Genomic DNA, 7,042 nt, shown 5'->3' with positions numbered 1-7,042 from the left:
TTCATTTTCTGGGAAAATGGTGGTTTCTTAATTTGGGTCATTATCTGGGATAATGGTAAGGAATGGTTTTAAAGGTTATCTTTTGGGCCAAAATGGGTTTTTGACGTGCGTGGAAAAATATGGTTTTATGAGTTATGTGCATTTGCATTCTTTCATGCATATTGTTTGAGTTTAATATGTTTTTATTTAGTGGCGTTTGGATCTTACTTACCTGCGGCACCATTTTGGTACCGTAGTTTTTGATGCAGAGATCGAGGACGAGGAGGAGGCTGAGCTCAAGGAGTGATTGAGCTGAATTTTTGTATTCTTAATGCTTTTAGAACCAATATATCTTAATTCTTTCATTACTTTATCATTGGTTTTATATGGAAAAATGAAAAAAATCAAAATTGTGATTTTAATTGATTAAAAGCATGAATTTTTGCTCTAATTTTATCAACTGTTGATTAATATGGATCATGATACATATCGCTCGAGCGGCGGCTTCTGGCCGCTCGAGCGAAGTCAGGCAGATTCAAACACTCGACTTCTACTCGACAGTGGGCTCGAGCGAGTTGCGAGAGAAGAGATCGCTCGAGCGGAAGCATTTGGCCGCTCGAGTGAATTCAGGCAGAGTTGAACGCTCGATGTTCGCTCGACAGGCTGCTCGAGCTAACTTAGGCAGAGTCGAACGCTCGATGTTCGCTCGACACTCCGCTCGAGCGAATATCGTATTTTACAGATCAGGGTTTATTCCGCCGTCAGAGTATATATATGTTTTTTTTTACATCTTATGGCGAACCTTGGGCCTGAAAACTCTGTTTTTGATTAGAGAAACACTTAGAATTTATTTTTCCTTTGATTTTCGTTCAGATTCGGAGAAGAGAATTCATACAATCGATCATTCATGCAGCTACACAATTTTCACTGGATCATTCACTCACATTGCAGCAGATTGAAGAACTCCTTGAGGGGTCCAATTGCCACTGCAGCTCAGCCTCCTCCACCGCTTCGAATCTTCATCTCCATTCAATTGGCTTGATCTTTTCAATTCCGTACTTGTTATTTCATTTCAGTTTTAAGTTTCTGAATTATTTTGGAGAATTTTGATTTAGAAGTTTGAGTATTTTATTTGTTATTCATTTAATTCATGTTATTTATTTTTATCGTTTCGTTAAACTTTCATCTTAATAGTGATTACAATTACGGTGGTTTAATTTGAGAATTTGTGATTTGAATGTAATGATAAACCCTAGAACATTGATTTTGGGGCTTTTCAATTTTCAATGCATGTTTCGTCAATTACTTCCTAATTTAGTTTAATTCTTAATTTAGTTTTATTAATTTCTGAGTTTAATCTATTAGTCCTTTACATTCCAATCCGACAATCAAAATCTAAAAACATGAATTTAGTCCATGACTACTACCCTTTTTCATCCATTACACATACCATCATTTTATTTTCTCTTTGTGAAGTTTTTCACCTTTTTCAACGAGTTTAATTTTTAAGTAACTTTCCCTGAGGAGACGATCTAGGAATTTATTCCTAATTATTACACGACATCCTCCTGCATTTGGGATAGCTTTAGTGCTACTCATTTTTTAGTGAGTCAAGTTTTTGGCGCCGTTGCCGGGGAAAGTATTTTAGCTTAAATTTAAACTTGTTATTTTTGTTATGCTCTTTAAACTGATGTTTCATGTCATGGGTGAGGGACAGTTCAAATAGGTTGCTTAGAGTCACATCGAGTGTTGAGAGTAGTATACACAGTTTGGAGATAGATAGCTCTTCTGTCTTTTCTATTAGTGAATCAGGTGAGGAAATTGAAATTGAACCAGAAAACATGGCTGCACCTGCACCACGCACTCTTAAAGATTATTTGCAACCCACTCGCACCACTACACCTTCATGCATAGTTTTACCTAAAAATGCACCTAATTTCTCTATTAAGCATGGCATAATGTCAGTGATACCTCAGTTCCACAAGATGGATTCTGAGAGACCTTACCAGCACTTGACAGATTTTGAGTTGGCTTGCATTACTTTTATCACTAGGGCTGTTACTGATGAATTCATTAGACTTCGTTTATTTCCTTTCTCTTTAAAGGATAAAGCGAAGATTTGATTTAATTCTTTGAGGCCAAATTCTATTTCTAGTTGGTCTGATATGCAGCATGAATTCTTACAAAAAAATTTTCAGAGAACTCAGTTTTTACAAGAGCAAATCAGCCAGTTCAATCAGAGACTTGATGAGACCTTTCAGGCCAGTTGGGAAAAATTTAAAGATTTGGTGAACATTTGTCCATATCATGGTTTTAATCTTGGAGGTTGGTGAGTTATTTTTACACTGGTCTCACTCCATAATGCAAGCAGTTTGTTCAGACAATGTGCAATGGGGAGTTTTTCAGCAAGGAACCTGATGAAGCACTATCATTTTTTGACTACCTTGCTGAGAGCGCACAACAGTGGAACACTCGTACTGATCGAGTTCCATTAGCAGCATAGCCACTGAAGGCTATTTTTGGAGGGGGTAGATATGAGCTTAAAGAAGACACTGATGTTCAAGCTCGAATAGCTGCATTGACTAGAAAACTAGAGGTCATGGAAATGGAAAAAGTGAAGGCTATGAAAGTAGTAGAGGCATGTTCTATATGTGTTGATTCAAACCATAAGACCCAAGACTACCTGATTATGCCAGTATTTCAAGAAGGTGGGTCTAAGCAGATGCAATCAGCTAACTGGGTTAATAGAGCACAGAACCAGCCTTTCTCCAACACATATAATCCGGAGTGGAGGAATCAACCAAATTTCTCATGGAGAAATGATCAGCCTGGTCGGTCCCCACCACCTCAGCAGCAGCCATTTAATCAGGGTGTTCCTCAGCACCAGTATCTGCCATATCAGAATCCTCAGAGCTATCCTTATGTAGCTCCTCCTGGATTTCAGCCTCATGTAGCTGCACAAGTTCTCAGCCTTCATCATCTGCAAAGAAGACTCTAGATGACAGTATGGCTCAGATGGCCAATACACTTCAGCAATTCATGCAGATTCAGGCCACCACAAATAATCAGAACACTCAGGCCATAAATGAGTTACGAGGCACTATTAATAAGATGAGCACAACCTTGAGCACCCTAGAGAAAGGGAAATTTCCAGCACAACCTCAACCTAATCCTCAAGTATACAGGTAGCAACAACAGCAAGTGCATAATGTCTTAGGGGATGTTATTGAGACAGCGAAGGTAGTTCTTACTTTGAGAAGTGGAAAGGAAGTTCCCCAACCAGAGATGCCTATAGACACACAAGTAGTTGGTCCTACACCTGAAGATGTAACAGAGACTGATAAAGTTGAGAAAGAATCAGTGGTAGTGAGACCAGAGCTGAAGAAGCCTATGAGTGCAGATGTTGAAACTAGTAAGGGATACCAACCTGTGGTTCCCTATCCTCAGAGATTGGCAGCTGGCCAAAAGAACAAGTATCACACGGAGATTCAAAAGATTTTCAAGCAAGTGAAGATTAATATTCCACTCTTGGATGCCATACAACAAGTGCCTTCATATGCAAAATTTTTGAAGGACTTGTGCACAGTGAAGAGGAAGCTGAATGTGAAGAAGAAAGCTTTCCTAACGGAGCAAGTTAGTGCATTGATATTGAGCGAGACTCCTTAGAAGTTTGGAGATCCCAGCTCTCCCAACATTTCCATTATGATTGGTGAATTACGCATTGTGAGAGCTTTACTTGATTTGGGAAGTAGCGTGAACTTGCTACCATTCTCAGTATATGAGCAGTTGGGATTGGGTGAGCTGAAAAAGACCTCCATCATGCTACAGTTGGCTGACAGATCAGTTAAGGTACCGAGGGGTATTGTAGAGGACGTGTTGGTCCAGGTGGACAAATTCTACTACCCAGTAGATTTTGTGGTTCTTGACATGCAGCAGCCGGTCTCTACTATTTACCAAGCTCCTGTCATCCTAGGAAGACCATTTCTAGCTACATCAAATGCATTGATCAGTTGCAGAAGTGGAGTTTTGAAACTTACCTTTGGAAACATGGCACTTGAGTTGAACGTTTTCAACTCTTGCAAGATGCCAGCACATTTTGATGACACAAGTGATTTGAATGCTGTGGAGAGTTTGACACCAACATATTTTTTTTGCTCAACTTCTCGCTTATCTAATGATGATTATATTTTTTAGACACCTGAATTTTTACTTGATGAGAAAATTGATCATATCAATGAAGATGACTTTGATTTTTTTGATTGTTTTGCAGATTCTTCTTTACCACTTGAAGTACAATTTGCGGGAGCAAGATGGAAACCCCAGTTTGAAGCTCTACCACCACCAGACATGCTTAAATCTTCAGAGGAAGGAGTTCCCTAGTTGGAGTTGAAACCACTTCCTCAAGATTTGAAGTATTTGTTTCTTGGTTTTGAAGAAGGCACTTTTCCGGTGGTGATTTCCTCAAAGCTAAATCAGAAGTATGAAGCCCAGTTGATTGAAGTATTAAGGAAGCATCGAGGCGCAATTGGTTGGACAATAGTCGACATCAAAGGCATTGATGCCGCTGTATGTACCCATAGAATCCATCTTGAAGATGATGCTAGACCGGTTCGTGATGCTCAACGTAGGCTCAATCCTACCATGAAGGAAGTTGTGAAAGAGGAAGTGCTTAAGCTACTTGCAGTAGGTATCATTTACCCTATCTCAGACAGTAAGTGGGTAAGTCGAACTCAAGTGGTACCAAAAAAATCTGGTTTGACTGTCATAAAAAATGATAAAAATGAGTTGATTCCAACTAGAATGGTTATTGGCTGGAGAATGTGTATTGATTATAGAAAACTTAATTCAGCCAGTAGGAAGGATCATTTTCCTTTACCATTCTTGGATCAAATTTTGGAAAGAGGAGCTGGTAATGCATATTATTGTTTCTTGGATGGCTACTCTAGTTATTATCAAATTGCTGTAGCGCCTGAGGATCAGGAGAAAACCACTTTCACCTGTCATTTTGGCACTTTTGCTTTCACTAGAATGCCTTTTGGTTTGTGTAATGCTCTAGCTACTTTTCAGAGATGCATGATGAGTATTTTTTCTGACATGATTGATGATATTTGTGAAATATTCATGGATGATTTCTCTATTTTTGAAAAATCCTTTGAGAGTTGTTTGCATAATTTGGCACGTATTCTCCAAAGATGTGAGGAAAAAAATATTTTACTTAATTGGAAGAAATGCCAATTTATGGTTACTCAGGGCATTGTATTGGGGCATATTGTTTCTTCTGAGGGTATAAAGGTTGACAAGACAAAAATTGAATTAATATCTAAACTTTCTATACCTAGGACAGTTAGGGATATTCGTTCTTTTATTGGTCATGCTGGCTTTTATAGGTGGTTTATTCAAGGGTTTAGTTCTATTGCAAAACCTTTGTACACTCTTTTACAAAATGATATTGAATTTTTTTGGACTGATGAGTGCCAAAAAGATTTTGATACCCTGAAAAAGTCACTTAACACTGCCCCTATTGTGCAACCCCCACAGTGGGACCTTCCCTTTGAGATTATGACAGATGCTAGTGATTATGCCTTAGGAGCTGTTTTGGGGTAGCGGGTGGATAATAGGCCATTTGTGATTTATTATGCTAGTAAAACCTTGAATGACGCCCAGAAAAATTATACCACTACTGAAAAAGAATTGCTTGCAGTGGTTTTTGCACTTGATAAATTCCGGACTTATATTCTTGGTTCTCCTGTTACTATTTTCACTGACCACTCTGCTCTTAAGTATTTGTTGGCTAAGAAAGATGCAAAACCACGCTTGATTCGCTGGATTCTATTACTTCAAGAGTTCAACATCAACATTAAGGACAAGAAAGGAGTTGAAAACGTGGTAACTGACCACCTCTCTAGATTGTCATCATCTCCTTCTTCAAATGTCAGCCTTCCTCTTGATGATAGTTTCCCGGATGAGCAGCTATTTGTGGTTGATAGAGCTCCCCGGTATGCTGACATAGTCAATTATCTGGTGACTGCGCGAATGCCTTCTGAATGGTCCACCCAAGATAAGCATCGGTTTCTCTCTGAGGTACGACACTTTTATTTTGATGATCCATATCTTTTTAAATATTGTTCGGACCAATTGATTCGAAGATGCATTCCTGATGATGAGTTTTCTTCGGTTTTGAGATTTTGTCATATGGGTGCATGTGGTGGTCATTTTTCAGCAAAGAAAACAATTTCAAAAATTTTGCAAAGCAGTTTTTACTGGCCTTCTATGTTTAAAGATGCTTATAATTTTTGCAAGGCTTATGAGCCTTGTCAAAAATTAGGATCCATTAGCAAAAGAGACATGATGCCTCTTTCCCCTATTCTTACTTTAGAAATTTTTGATTGTTGGGGAATAGACTTCATGGGACCTTTTCCAGTTTCTTTTGGAAACACATATATCCTATTGGCTGTGGATTATGTTTCAAAATGGGTGGAGGCCATTACTTGCAAAACAAATGACCATCATGTTGTTCTGAAATTTTTGCAATCTTTGTTTGCTCGTTTTGACATGCCAAAAGTTATTATAAGTGATGGGGGTTCTCATTTTTGCAATAAACCATTTTCTACACTTGTGAAGAAATATGGTATCACACACAGAGTTTCTACCCCTTATCACCCTCAAACAAATGGGCAAGCTGAATTGGAAAACAGAGAGATAAAAATTATTTTAGAGAAAACCATCAAGCCTAATAGGAAAGATTGGTCAGTTAAACTTCTTGATGTTTTGTGGGCTTATAGGACAGCTTTTAAAACAAATCTAGGGATGTCTCCTTATCGATTAATTTATGGTAAAGCTTGTCATTTACCTGTTGATATTCAGCATCAAGCTCTTTGGGCCATAAAACATGTTAACATGTCACTTGATGAAGCTTCAGGGTTGAGAAAATTGCAAATCAATGAATTGGATGAAAGTCGTCGGAATGCTTATGACAACGCTCAACTTGCAAAGGAACGCGTGAAAATTCTACATGATTAAAAAATTCATCCAAAGTAATTCATACTTGGCCAGGAAGTCCTCC

The sequence above is a fragment of the Carya illinoinensis genome, chromosome 3 (assembly GCF_018687715.1).
Source record: "Carya illinoinensis cultivar Pawnee chromosome 3, C.illinoinensisPawnee_v1, whole genome shotgun sequence".
Classification (NCBI taxonomy): Eukaryota; Viridiplantae; Streptophyta; class Magnoliopsida; order Fagales; family Juglandaceae; genus Carya; species Carya illinoinensis.
Note: the sequence above shows the minus strand (reverse complement) of the source record.